The following is a 13,837-nucleotide window of genomic DNA, read 5'->3' as shown; positions in this document are numbered from 1 at the left end:
TCCTTATCCCAGTCCACGTCTGGGGAGGTGTCCTCAGGTGTCAGGACTCCCATTTCCAGGTCGATCGGCAGCTTATCTGGTCTTGCTTGCATCAGGTAAGCCGGGGTGCAATTTGTAGCATTCACCGGGATACGGTTGTACAAGTCAATCAGGTCTGGCAGCTTCTCCAGCCACAGGCTGCATTCTTCCAGGGGTAACGTCTTGAGAAGATCAATGATGATATTGTTCATCTTCTCACACCCGTTGGTTTGTGGGTGGTAAGGCGTTGTCCGAATCTTCCTACAGCCGTAGAGGTTGCAGAACTCCTGGAATACTTCAGCCTCAAACGCTGGACCTTGATCTGTCAAGACCTGTTCCGGATACCCATGTGGACAGCAGAAGTGTTGCTAGAAGGCTCTGGCCGCTGTTTGGACTGTCAGGTCTTTAACAGGAACCACTACCAGGAACCGGGAGTAATGGTCCACAATTGTCAGGGCATAATTGGCCGACCGGCTTGGAGCCAATTTCACATGGTCCAGAGCTACCAGCTCAAGAGGCTGCCTGGTGACGATGGGCCTCAAGGGTGTCTGCTGGCTGGTACGGTCCTTCCTTCGGAGGTGACATGGGCCGCAGTCCCTGCTCCACTTCTCGATGGCCCTTCTCATGCCGACCCAGTAGAACCGCTCTCTCAGTAGGAACTCCAGTTTCTTCCACCCGAAGTGTCCCGCTCTGTCATGGTAGGCCTCCAGGACCATTGCTGCATCTCGCCTTGGGACCACTATCTGCCAGGTCAGCTCGTGCGTCCGGTGGTTGACAAGCCTTCTGCACAGCTTACCCTCGTAGAGGAATAGCCTGCTTTTCTCCTTCCATATCTGCTTGGCTTCCTCTGGAGCGTCCGGGCCAGGGCTAGTGTCTTCCTGGGTTAACATGTCTTTCACCAGGCGTATTGCAGGGTCGCTATCTTGCGTTTCAGCCCAGCCATGGTGGGGTAAGGGGTTGAACAGGACGGTGGTTAAGTCCTTGTCTCTTACCCGGTGAGAGTACTGAGTGGCCCCATACCGGTGGAACGCAGGGAGCTCTATTTCCTCCAGCTCTTCCGAGTCGTCTTCTCCTTCAGGTAGGTGGGGCATTCTTGATAGGGTGTCTGCGTTGGCGTTGGTTCTGCCCGCCCGGTATTTGATTGTGAAGTCATAATTGGATAGCCGGGCCATCCACCGCTGTTCTAGGGCACCTAGTCTTGCATTGTCCAGATGTGTCAACGGGTTGTTGTCCATGTACACGGTGAACTTTGCGGAGGCCAGGTAATGCTTAAACCGTTCTGTGACGGCCCACACCACTGCCAAGAATTCTAGCTTGAAGGAGCTGTAATTCTCCGGGTTCCTTTCAGTGGGCCTCAGCTTCCGGTTGGCATACGCGATCACCCTTTCTCTGCCCTGTTGGTTCTGTGACAGTACGGCTCCCAGCCCTACATTAATGGCATCTGTGTGGCGGATAAAAGACTGGCCATAATCGGGGTAGGCCAGGATCTCATCCCCCGTGAGATCCATCTTCAACTGGCGGAAGGACTCCTCTTCCGGCTTGTCCCACTTGAAGGGTGGCTTGTGACTTCTGGATTTAGATTGCCCTATCAGGAGGTCCTGCATAGGGGCTGCCATCTTAGTGAACCCGGGGATGAACCTTCGGTAGTAGCCTACCAACCCGAGGAATTGCCTCACTTCCTTGATGTTAGAGGGGCTTGGCCAGCCCTTAATGGCTGTAACTTTGTCGGGGTCAGGGGCTACTCCCTCTGCACTCACCACGTGTCCTAGGTACTGGACCTTCGGTTTTAACAGGTGGCACTTTGAAGGCTTCACTTTCAGGCCGTAGCCTGCCAGGGCTTCGAACACCTCGGCCAGGTGCTTTAGATGGTCCTCGTAAGTCTTCGAATAGTCGATCACGTCGTCCAGGTAAAGGAGGACCGTCTCGAAGTTTCGGTGCCCTAGACAGCATTCCATCAGCCTCTGGAAGGTCCCTGTTGCGTTGCAGAGCCCGAAGGGCATACAGTTGAACTCACTCAGTCCCATCGGGGTGGTGAAGGCGGTCTTCTCCTTGTCAGCATCTGCCACAGGAACCTGCCAGTACCCACTAGTAAGGTCCAAAGTAGAGAAGAAATTAGCTGACTTTAGAGCTGCTAAAGACTCCTCTATCCTAGGTAATGGGTACGCATCTTTATGGGTGATACGATTGATTTGTCTATAGTCCACGCACATTCTCATGGTACCGTCTTTCTTTTTTACCAAAACCAAGGGAGCTGCCCAGGGGCTACAGCTATCTCTAATGACCCCAGCTTCTTTCATTTCTCTCAGCATACCTTTGGCGTTCTGATAATGTGCAGGGGGTACAGGCCTGTGTCTCTCTTTTATTGGTGGGTGGCTCCCCGTGAGGATATGGTGTTCTATCCCTTTTACTCTGCCGAAGTCTAGCGGGTGCTCACTAAAAATTATCTCGTACTCCTGAACCACCCGGTAGACTCCTTGTTTTTGGTGCAGGGGAGTGGAGTCAGCACCCACATGGAGTTTCTGGCACCAGTCCTCCTTTTGTTTCTGGGAGCCATTACCCTCCGCCTGTGGAGATGGAGGCAACGGTTCCACGGCCCTGATAGCTTTGTGCTCAACAGCAAACAGTTTGGCAAGTGTAGCGTACCTGGGTAGGTGTACCTCCCTCTCCCCAATGTTGAGAATGCGAACGGGCACCCTCCCATGATGGACATCAACCACCCCCCGGGCTGTCAAAATGGTGGGCCTGCTGTCTGAGTACACGGGTTCTACCATGGCTTGGTAGTCTCTGCCTCTCAACCCGATTGCAGTTCGACACCAGATCATCATTTCAATTTTGGGAGGCATGGACATGGGGAATGGGTCACTCATTCTTACGCTACCGATCTCACCACCAGACAGTTCTACCTGCTGCCGTCTCATCAGGGCTCTTATCTCTTTCTGGAGGACCCTCTGTTGGCTGGAGCTCGCATTCATCGACACCTGCTGTAAAATCACAATTACTTCTGAAAGATAGTTTTCAATTACATTAGTACCCACAGTTATTTTAGGGTGACTTTCACGACGGTCAATGTCCACAATGATCACTCCCTGTGCCGGCAGTTCCACCTTACCAATCTTGATGGTCATCTCTCTGAACCCCACCTGCGGCACGGGTTGGCCATTGCTGGCAATGATGCTTAAGTCATCGTCTGGGTAGCGGGTTATGTCAGCGTCACTCCAGTACCGCTTGAAAAGTACGTAGGGGATGGTAGTCACTTGAGACCCGGTGTCCAGCAGTGCACTCTTGGGGATACCGTCCAGCACTACGAGTAAGACCGGGCGTCCCCCCACGTACTTATCACGCCAATTAGACGGGCCTGATCACCTTATGCCTGGGGGTTGGCCCTCTGCCCCAGGTCGGACCCATTTAAAGTACAGTACCTTGCTATGTGTCCTGGCTGACTGCAACGGCGGCAAATCGGCTGTCCATCCTCAGTGTAGCGGTCGGCGGGCCTACCTCTGAACAGCGGGATCCTCCTCTGTCGACGCCACGGGACATCCTCCGGACTGGAAGCCAGCTCGATTGGTCTTGACGGTTCCACCTGCAACGACTGTACGGTCCTGGTTAATGCAGCCACACTTTGTTAGCTCCTGGACCTGATGGTGCGGGTCTGCAGGCTGGGATGGATTTAGGGCCTGTGCATCAGCCCCCACAAGGTCTGCGGGGTAGGGCGCTGCCCCCTGGTGGTAAGTGATGGCAGGGCGCCGGGAAGCTACAGCGCCACCTGCTGCGGGTTCTCTGAGCACCCGGATGGCCCGATCCTTGAACTGCGCAAAAGTCAAATCGGGGTTCTGTAGGGCCATGAGGCACAGCTGGGTTCTGTGGGCGCTGGACAGCAGACCTTCTATGAACTGGTCAGTCAATAGTTTATCAGAGTCCTGCACGCTACCAGGGTCAGCTTGTTTGATAGCTCTCAGGGCTTCTTGCAGGTTCAAGGCATAGTCTCTGATACTATCCTGGGCCCGCTGCTCACAGCCATAGAACCGCATTTTGATTTCTGCTGAGGTACGGGTATCAAAGGTACCCCGCAGCCGGGTCAGAATGTCCTTTACAGTCCTTTTCTCCTCATCTGACCATGATTTCACTTCCCGCTGGGCTGCACCGGTGAGCTGCCCCGTCAGAATGCTCACTTTCTGTTCTTCTGTCAGAGGATAAACTTTGAATAAACTGTGCAGTCTTTCCCTAAAGTCAGTTAAGGTATGGGGGTCCCCTGAGTATTGGAGTAGCCAGGCTGCTCCGGGGATGTAGGGCATAGAGAACGGCATCACCGCTGCTGCAGCCCCGCCGGTTGTAGAGGGCCCCTCCGTGTCCGTCATCTTCCTCCCCCCCCTAGTTAAGCGTGACCTACCTTCCGACGATCCTCTTCTCTAGGCCGCGGCTCCGCTGGTGCTGCTCCGTGTGAGGACCTTGCGTCACGTCCTGGTGACGTCAGCGTCGCTCTCTCTCCCTTCCAGGACCTTGCGCAGCGTTGGTGCGTAGGGCGGGGCTTCAAGTCTCGCGCGCTTTGGATGTCCACGCCCCTCTTCTTCCCGCGCGGCGTCCTGGAGATGGCGTCCGATGGCGGGAAAACGGCTGAAGATGGCAGGAAACGGCTCCGGATGGCGGGAAACTTCTTTTTAAGGTACGTGTACAGTCTTTTTCAGGCACGCAATACCCGTTTTGTGGCGGGTTGGTCACAATCCTGCCGACTACGCCAAAGCTGACTCGCCCCCTGGGCCGTGGGGCACTCGGGACCGGGCTTCAGGGCAATGCTGGGAATAGTAGTGGCGACCCGGTCCCGTGGCTCAGGGTGGTCAGACCAGTGGCAGCCTTTTATATGTTTTAGGTAATGTCCGACTACGCCACCCGTGGATTGCGGTCAGGGAGGACCGCCGCTGCAAGGCAGACCGCTGAGGCTGGTGTTGGGGATGCAGCAGGGAATAGTACAACTCCCCACGGGAGGAGTGTTGCCTCGGGCAGTGTAATAGGATGCTGGGGGTGATGATGCAGGCGCAGCAGTAACCACACAGAGTCCAATAATGCAGTCCAGGGTCTTTTACTGCAGATCTTTTCACAGACCCACCAGGAGTACAGGGTAGGAATGGACCTGGGTGTCTGAGGGCATTCGGGCGAGCTCCGCTGGTCAGGGTGAGTGGGTAGGCCTACCGTTCTCTCTCTCTGCCCTTGCTGACTATCACCCCCTTTAGTGGTATGATAGCCCACGTCCCTGAGCTTGCCGTGTACTACGCCTGTATGGCTTGCGACTCGGGCCTTAGGTACCTGTAGCTTCTCCGTGCTGTACCGGTCCCTCTGTGTGGCGGAGCCTCCAGGCGTCTTGGCTAAGGGACCTGAAATCCCTTACGGGTTGGTTATCTGCTGCAGGGCCTGCAACCCTGACAGCCTCGGACCCCAGTGTCCGGTTGTGTGGTCTCTCTCTGCCAGGACCGTCTCTCGTCGCCTCTGTCCCTGGCTTTCTGTTCCTCCTTTGCTTCCTGGACTCCTCAGCTGCGGCTGACCTGTCCCTCTCTTCTGGGAACCCTTCTGGATGCTTCAGAAGTGGGTCCTGGTCTCCCTAACCCTGCCCTCAGTACCAGTTTTTATAGGGGCAGCCTGCTCCCCCTACTGGCCTGGGACAGGAGGTGCTGCATGCAAATGGTCCATGACCAGAGAACCTCCCTCCTGCTCTCAGACACAGCCTTACAAGTTTGTGGCATCCAGGCCTGGGGTGACACATCAGTGACAGAAGATAAGTACTGGCCATACTGGCAATAGAGTTCCCCAGAGGAGTAAAGGATGTGGAACTGCGGGTTGAGGATAGGACTCTTACTAAACTGGACTGTAGTACTGAGATGGGTTATGGTGAAGTAAAGTGGAACAGTGGAGAAAGGGAAATGGAGACTGTGTGGAAAATGTTCCATATATATTCAGCTCTGGCTCAGGATAGCACGCGTGCTGGGACAAGCGTGCAATAGATTTCAAGTGCAATCTTTTAAAGTGCAGTTATACAATGGCACAAAGCTCATAATCCACTCTCCTCTCTTCTTCTTCACACAGGTATTTAATTCATCCATCCGTTTGTGTGCTGTCTGATAAGTGTGAACGGAGTCATATTCTCTAGCAACATTTTTCAATGGTATTTAATTCCTTGGTCCTGTGTACTTTTGGTTTTTGTTTTGGTTGTCCTGTTTCTATCTTAAAATGTTCAAAGACTTCAATTCACTGTTTTATGGCTTCTGTGTTTATCTTACATAGCAATGCCTGCTCTAGCCTTGTGCTAATTGGCTAATTACTCAGTTTGACCAATTGGTGCTGGTCTATAGCAGACATTTAATTTCATATATATTCAGCTCTGGCTCAGAATAGCACGCATGCAATCTTTTAAAGTGCAGTTATACAATGGCAGTTGGACAGGGCAGGAGACAGGTAAGGTGCATAAGACATTCATACAAACATGCTTCTCGGTCAGTCATATTGTATTATGCATTAGTCTTATCAATCTGCTTTTTATTTGTTTTCACTTCTGCTTTCTCACAACTCACCCGCCCTTCAACACATTCCGTGCACTCACTCTATATCAGCCCCTCCCTTCTCCCCTCTCCCATGTATAACTCTGAGGCTCTACTGAAATTCCTCACCCACTGCAAACCATCCTCTACCTCCATACAGCACTCAAAACCTTCATACAAATCATTAGACCACCTGTTCTTTCTCTTCTTTCTCCTTTTACTAGTCGCAGGCGACATCTCCCCCCAACCCTGGGCCCCCCTCCACTAGCATACATTACTCTCCTCCAGCTGCATTTAGAAACCCTGCCAATCTTATTAACGTTCAGTGCATGCCCTCCCCTATCGATTTTCCATTGTGCTCTCTGGAACGCACGGTCTGTGTGTAACAAACTAACTTACATCCATGATTTTTTTCCTCTCTAATTCCCTTAACCTTCTGGCTATCACTGAAACCTGGATTCAGCAGCCAGACACCGCTGCTGCTGCTCTCTCGTTTGGTGGGCTGAAATTTTCACATACCGCCAGACCTGGCAACAGACAGGGTGGAGGTGTTGATCTGCTACTTTCCTCACAATGTGCTTTCCAGGTCATCCCCCCGGTTCCCTCACTTATGTTTCCTTCCTTTGAAGTCCACACCGTCAGACTCTTTAAACCCTTCTCCCTGCGAGTGGCAGTTGTGTATCGCCCTCCAGGCTCCTCCTGCCAGTTCTTGGATCACTTTGCCACCTGGCTTCCTCACTTTCTATCCTCTGACATCCCCACCCTCATCATGGGCGACTTTAACATCCCCATCGATGATCGCCTCTCCCAATCTGCCTCTCATCTACTTTCTCTAACCTCTTCATTCCGTCTCTCACAGTTTACTAATTCTCCTACCCATGAAGACGGGAATACTCTGGACCTGTTTTTTTCCAGTCTCTGCTCGCTGGATGACTTTACCAACTTCCCTCTCCCGCTCTCGGACCACAACCTTCTTTCCTTCTCTGTTAAGAATTGTCTCTTCACCCGGGACACCCCCATTTACTAGACTTATAGGAACACACGTACCATTAATACCCAGCAGCTTATGGACAATCTCCACACCTCTTTAGCCCCCATCTCCTCCTTCTCCTGTCCAGACTTGGCATTGTCACACTACAATAATACACTGAAGAGTGCCCTAGATGAAGCGGCTCCTTCTACTCGCAGAAAGACCCGACACAGACAACGGCAGCCCTGGCACACAATGCAAACACGTTTTCTTCAACGTTGCTCAAGGTGTGCTGAGCGTCAGTGGAGAAAATCTCTTTTAGCAGAGGACTTCATCCACTATAAATTCATGCTCAAAAGCTATAACTTTTCCCTTCATCTGGCCAAACAATCCTACTTCACCACCCTCATCACTTCAATGTCCAACAATCCAAAACGACTTTTCGAAACCTTAAACTCCCTCCTGAAACCTAAAGCACAGGCCCCCACCACCAACCTCAGCGGGGAGGATCTGGCCACTTATTTCTTTGAAAAAATCAACCACATCCATCAGGACATCTCAGCCCAATCTCCTCAGTGCCTGGATCCCCTTCCCTGCCGCACTTCAAGCTCACTTGCCATCTTTGAGCCTGTCACAGAAGTAGTTACCCAGCTCCTCGCTTCTTCTCGGCCTACAACCTGCAACAGTGACCCCATTCCCTCACATCTTCTGCAGTCCCTCTCACCGGTGGTCACCACTCACCTGACTAAAATATTTAACCTCTCTCTTTCTTCAGGTATCTTTCCCTCCTCATTTAAACATGTCTTCATAACCCCTTTACTTAAAAAGCCATCCCTGGACCAGAACTGCCCTGCTAACTACAGACCTATCTCTAATCTTCCTTTCATCTCTAAACTCCTGGAACGCTTGGTCCACTCCCGTCTAATCCGCTATCTCTCAGATAACTCTCTCCTCGACCCTCTACAATCTGGTTTCCGCTCTTTACACTCCACTGAAACTGCCCTCACTAAAGTCTCTAATGATCTACTAACAGCCAAATCCAAAGGTCACTGCTCCCTGCTGATTCTCCTAGATCTCTCTGCAGCATTTGACACTGTGGATCACCAGCTCCTCCTCACTATGCTCCGCTCTATAGGCCTCAAGGACACCGTTCTCTCCTGGTTCTCCTCCTACCTCACTGACCGCTCCTTCACTGTATCTTTTGCCGGATGCTCTTCCCCTCCTCATCCCCTTACTATCGGGGTTCCGCAGGGCTCAGTCCTAGGCCCCCTCCTCTTCTCTCTATACACTGCCCCTATTGGACAAACAATCAGCAGATTTGGGTTCCAGTATCATCTCTATGCTGACGACACCCAATTATACACTTCTTCCCCTGACATCACCCCTACCCTAATACAAAATACCAAGGATTGTTTGTGTGCTGTGTCTAGCATCATGTCCTCCCTCTATCTTAAACTGAATCTCTCCAAAACTGAACTTCTTGTGTTTCCCCCCTCTACTAACCTAACTCTACCTAACATCGAAATTACCTTGGAGGGTTCAACCATAACTCCCAAGCAGCACGCCCGCTGCCTTGGGGTCATATTCGACACTAACCTTTTCTTTACTCCCTATATCCGATCACTCACTCGCTCTTGTCACCTGCATCTTAAAAACATCTCCAGAATCAGATCTTTTCTCACTTTTGAAACTGCTAAAACTCTTACTGTCGCTCTTATTCACTCTCGTCTGGACTACTGCAACTCTCTCCTGATCGGTCTCCCTCTTACCAAAATTTCCCCTCTCCAATCTGTCCTGAATGCGGCAGCCAGGGTCGTATTTTTGACCAGCCGCTTCACCGATGCCTCCACCTTGTGCCAGTCATTACACTGGTTACCCATTCGCTACAGGGTCCAATATAAACTCATTCCTCTCACCCACAAAGCTCTCCACAGTTCTGCACCACCTTATATCTCCTCTCTCATCTCAGTCTATTGTCCTACACGTGCCCTCCGTACCACAAATGACCTAAGACTAACATCCCCCATAATCCAAACCTCGCACCTCCGTCTCCAAGACTTCTCTCATGCTGCACCAGTTCTCTGGAATGCTCTACCCCAGACGATCCGATTGATGCCTAGCCCCGATGTCTTCAAGTGCGCTTTAAAAACCCATCTCTTTAAACAAGCCTACCACCTCAAATACCCAGGTAACTAACGTTCCCCTGTTCCCTCCTAAATACTATTCAGAATCTGCTCCCTACTGTTCATCTGTCTCTACACCCTCCATGCACACGATAACTGCACTCGGTAATTGAGTATTGCACTTGAACATACAGGCTGATGACCGGATCATACAGCTTTATATGACAATCCCGACTTATTATAATTGCCTGACCTGAAATAACAAGCACTTTCCACCTATTGTGTCCCCCCATTTCCCTGTAGAATGTAAGCTTGCGAGCAGGGACCTCACTCCTGATGTAACTGTTAAACTGTCTCACCTTGTATTGAATTTATTGTTTGTACATGTCCCCACTTAATTGTAAAGTGCTGCGGAATATGTTGGCGCTATATAAATAAAAATTATTATTATTATTATTATGAAGGAAATGTTCATCAGGTTGACTGCCTGCTATCTCCAGTATATAATCCCCAAGTTATAGTTTATTAAAAAGTTTATATTTGACTGGTAGTCTCCCTCATTGATGTCCTGGCCAACCAAAGTCATCGGTACCATGTGGCCTGCAAGGACTTATACAAGCTAAAAGTGGAGGTGTAACGTCATGTGGGGCGGTAGCCGTGGGGGAGGTACTCGTCTCTAAAGGTGGGCCTTCATGTAACGTGCTGGGGCATAAGAGACGAGTACCTCTCCCACAGCTGCAGCCCCACTCCACGTTACTCCTCCACTTGTTTTTTTTTTCATGGCCATTTTTTAGCTTGTATAATAAAGGCACAATTCTCATTTATTTTATTTGTTTTTCCTCCAGACTTTTCTACATGCATTGTCTTTAAATCTAGGGATGGGACAATCAATTTGCAGGACATTGACCAGGACCGCTGGACAGGAGGTCGACGTATCTCCCGACTCTCCTGAATAGTCAGGGCTGGTGCGATTATTGCAGCATGACGCACACACAACGTCGCACCAGTCCAGCTATTCAGAAGCCGAGAGATGCGCAGGTCTCCTGTCCAGTGGTCACATATTACTGTCCGACAGACTGGAGAACTTGGAATCAATTCTTCTGTGTCTAACCTAGAGCATGCTGGATTTGCAATAAAAAAAATTATATCATTTACACCCCGCCCCCCCCAAAAAAAGGTGCAAGTAAGTTGGCTACAGTTTCCAAAAAAGAAAATGGTGACCCATAAAACGAACCTAATGCACGGCCGGTGATGTCATGGGAGTGCGCGCAAGGCAGAGCACGAAATTTGAAAGTTTAAAGCGGCAGTCTGCGTGCGTTCCACGATGGAACGTAAAAGGCAGGGAGGACATCAGTCAGGTAATTATAAAAGCGCTTGCCTGTGTCTGGCTTCCCTGCTGTGCTGGAGACTGCATGATGGAGGATTTGGGAAAGCCAGAGACCCCATCTGAACCACCAATGGTACATGTGAGTGGGGGTAGGACTATCTGGGGGGAAGAGGGTAACCCACCAGAATTAGTCAAAGGGTCGCCTCCTAAATACCACAGTGCTGTTCTCCTATCTTAGGATAAAGGCTCCGCTAACCCACCAACAACTGTAAAGAAGGATAAAAAGTCGGGGGGGAAGATGAAGAGATGCCCCATATGTAATTGCAGGTTGCCTGAAGCATGGCTTAAACAGTTATGCGAAGGCTGCACTGCTAAAATTGTGAAGGATGAACAACCAACCATCCTTTCGGATATGAGGTCAATCATCAGAGAAGAGGTTCAGGCCTCCATTTCGGGTCTAGTTTCCTCCCAGATGCCTCAGCGGGACCCCGGGCAAAAAGACTGAGGTGGGAGATGGAGCTATCCTCAGAAGAAGAGCCCTTTTGCTTCTGAGGAGGAGGAGGAGGTATCAGCCCTTTCGGAGAGCCCGCCCCTCGCGTAAGCCAGATTATAAGGGTAAAAGAAAGTCTGGCAGAAGGTCCCTAGTATGGTGGACACTTCCAGAAAATCTCCAGGTGGGAGTAGCTTGGATCCCCTCCCCAGCACTAGTAATTACCACCGACGCCAGTCAGTCAGGGTGTGGCGCCCACGTAGAAGGAAAGCTCTTTCAGGGAACCTGGTCCCCAGAAATTCGTGCAAGGTCCTCAAATTATTACGAGCCGTGTGGAAGTTCTGCTCCAGAACAGACCATTATTTCTGGGAAGACATATAAAAGTCTTGTCAGACAACACAACAGCGGTGGCTTTTCTGCGGCATCAGGGAGGCCTAAGACACCCTTTAGTGCAGAGCCTTTCTAGGAAGATGTTTCTTTGGATAGAAAGAACAGCCCTATCTAGAACAGCTGTACACTTAGCAGGGGCTCAGAATCAGATAGCAGACTTCCTGAGCAGACGGAGGATATGTCCCACAGAGTGGGAACTGAATATGCAGGTCTTCCTCAACCTTACCCGTCGTTGGGGTACTCCAGAAATGGACCTCTTTGCAAGCAGAGAAAATTCCAAGGTCAGGAGATTCTATTCCCTAGATCTGCTAGACAATCCGGAAGGAATAGATGCCCTATCCCAGCAATGGAACAAGGGCCTGTTGTATACATTCCCTCCGTTAGCTCTGATACCGAGGGTACTAAGGAAAGTGCAGGAAGATCAGGCAAGGATAATACTGGTAGTACCTTTTTGGCCGAGGAGGAGCTGGTTTCCTCTATTGGCCAAGATGGCACTAAAAGACCCTGTCCAGCTTCCCTTGAGGAAGGACCTTCTTCATCAGGGTCCTGTGTTCTACCAAGAAGTAGACAGATTGCATCTTATGGCATGGATACTGAAAGGCAGATCTTGAAGTCCAGAGGACCTTCTGATCAGGTGATAACAACCCTACAGGCCAGTCGAAAACCGGTGACCTCAGCCATATATAGTAAGATTTGGAAAAAATTCTGCTCAGAATGTGGAGACTCAGCTATCGATGTTTCGAACCCAAATATCCCTAAGATTTTGGATTTTTTACAGGCTGGGTTTATCAAGGGTTTAAAACAAAGTACTCTAAGAGTTCAGGTCTCTGCCCTGAGCGTATTCTTTGATACGCAGTTGGCAGCAAATCCTTGCATAGCTAGGTTTTCCAGGGCGGTTCAGAGATTGAGACCATGGGTTAAGAGATCTGTTGCTCCCTGGGACCTCAATCTTGTACTTAATGCTCTTTATAAACATCCATACGAGCCGTGCAAAGATTTGACCATAGGCAGACTCGCCTTTAAGGCTGCTTTCCTGGTAGCAATTATAACTGCTAAAAGGGTGGGGAGATACAGGCCTTATCCACAAAGGACCCGTATTTACAGATTTATGAGGATAGAATAGTTCTTAGATTCGATCCATCCTTTTTACCCAAGGTCGCTTCTACCCATAATATAAATCAGGAAGTGCTACTTCCGTCCTTCTGCCAAAATCCTAAAAATCAAAAGGAAGTCTTCTTCCATTCCCTGGACGTTAGACAAGCAGTCATCACTTATTTAGAGGCCACCCAGGGTTGGAAAAAGGATCACCACCTGTTTGTCCAGTTTGGGGGTAGAAATAGCGATAAAAAAGCGTCAAAGACAATTGGCAGGTGGATTAAGTCTACTATAGGTCTAGCCTATGCGACAGAAGGAAAGTCTCCTCCTGTTTAATTGAGGGCTCATTCGACTGGATCAATGGCCACTTCTTGGGCAGAGAGAGCGGGGGCCTAGGTGGAGCAGATTTGTACGGCCGCCACTTGGTCTAACTTAAGTACGTTTTCTAGACATTACACGCTAGATGTTGTAGCCAGTCAGAGAATGGCGTTTGGTAGGAAAGTTCTCCATGTAGTGGTCCCACCCTAAAATCAATACTTTGGTATTCTCCATGGTGCTGTCAGGGGGACGTCCTGGAAAACTGTAATTAGTCTTACCGGTAGTTGTATTTCCAGGAGTCCATCCTGACAGCACAGTTAGTTCCCTCCCCTTATGTTATATATAGCGTGAAGTAACATTGTTATATAGAATTGTAATAAAAAATTATTTGTTTGTTGCAACCATCCTGGTGTGGTCCTTAGAAATAACACTGAGGGGTGGAGGTTGGGGAGGGCTTTTAACCTCTGTTTCCTGCCCCTGTAAGGATAAGAAGGACGTCCTCCATGGTGCTGTCAGGATGGACTCCTGGAAATACAATTACAGGTAAGACTAATTACCGTTTTTTGACCCAATTTGGACCCC

Source organism: Phyllobates terribilis, unplaced genomic scaffold (assembly GCF_046119375.1).
Source record: "Phyllobates terribilis strain yellow unplaced genomic scaffold, ASM4611937v1 Scaffold_7__3_contigs__length_470593459, whole genome shotgun sequence".
In the NCBI taxonomy this organism is placed as follows: domain Eukaryota; kingdom Metazoa; phylum Chordata; class Amphibia; order Anura; family Dendrobatidae; genus Phyllobates; species Phyllobates terribilis.
This window is presented reverse-complemented; position numbering follows the sequence as displayed.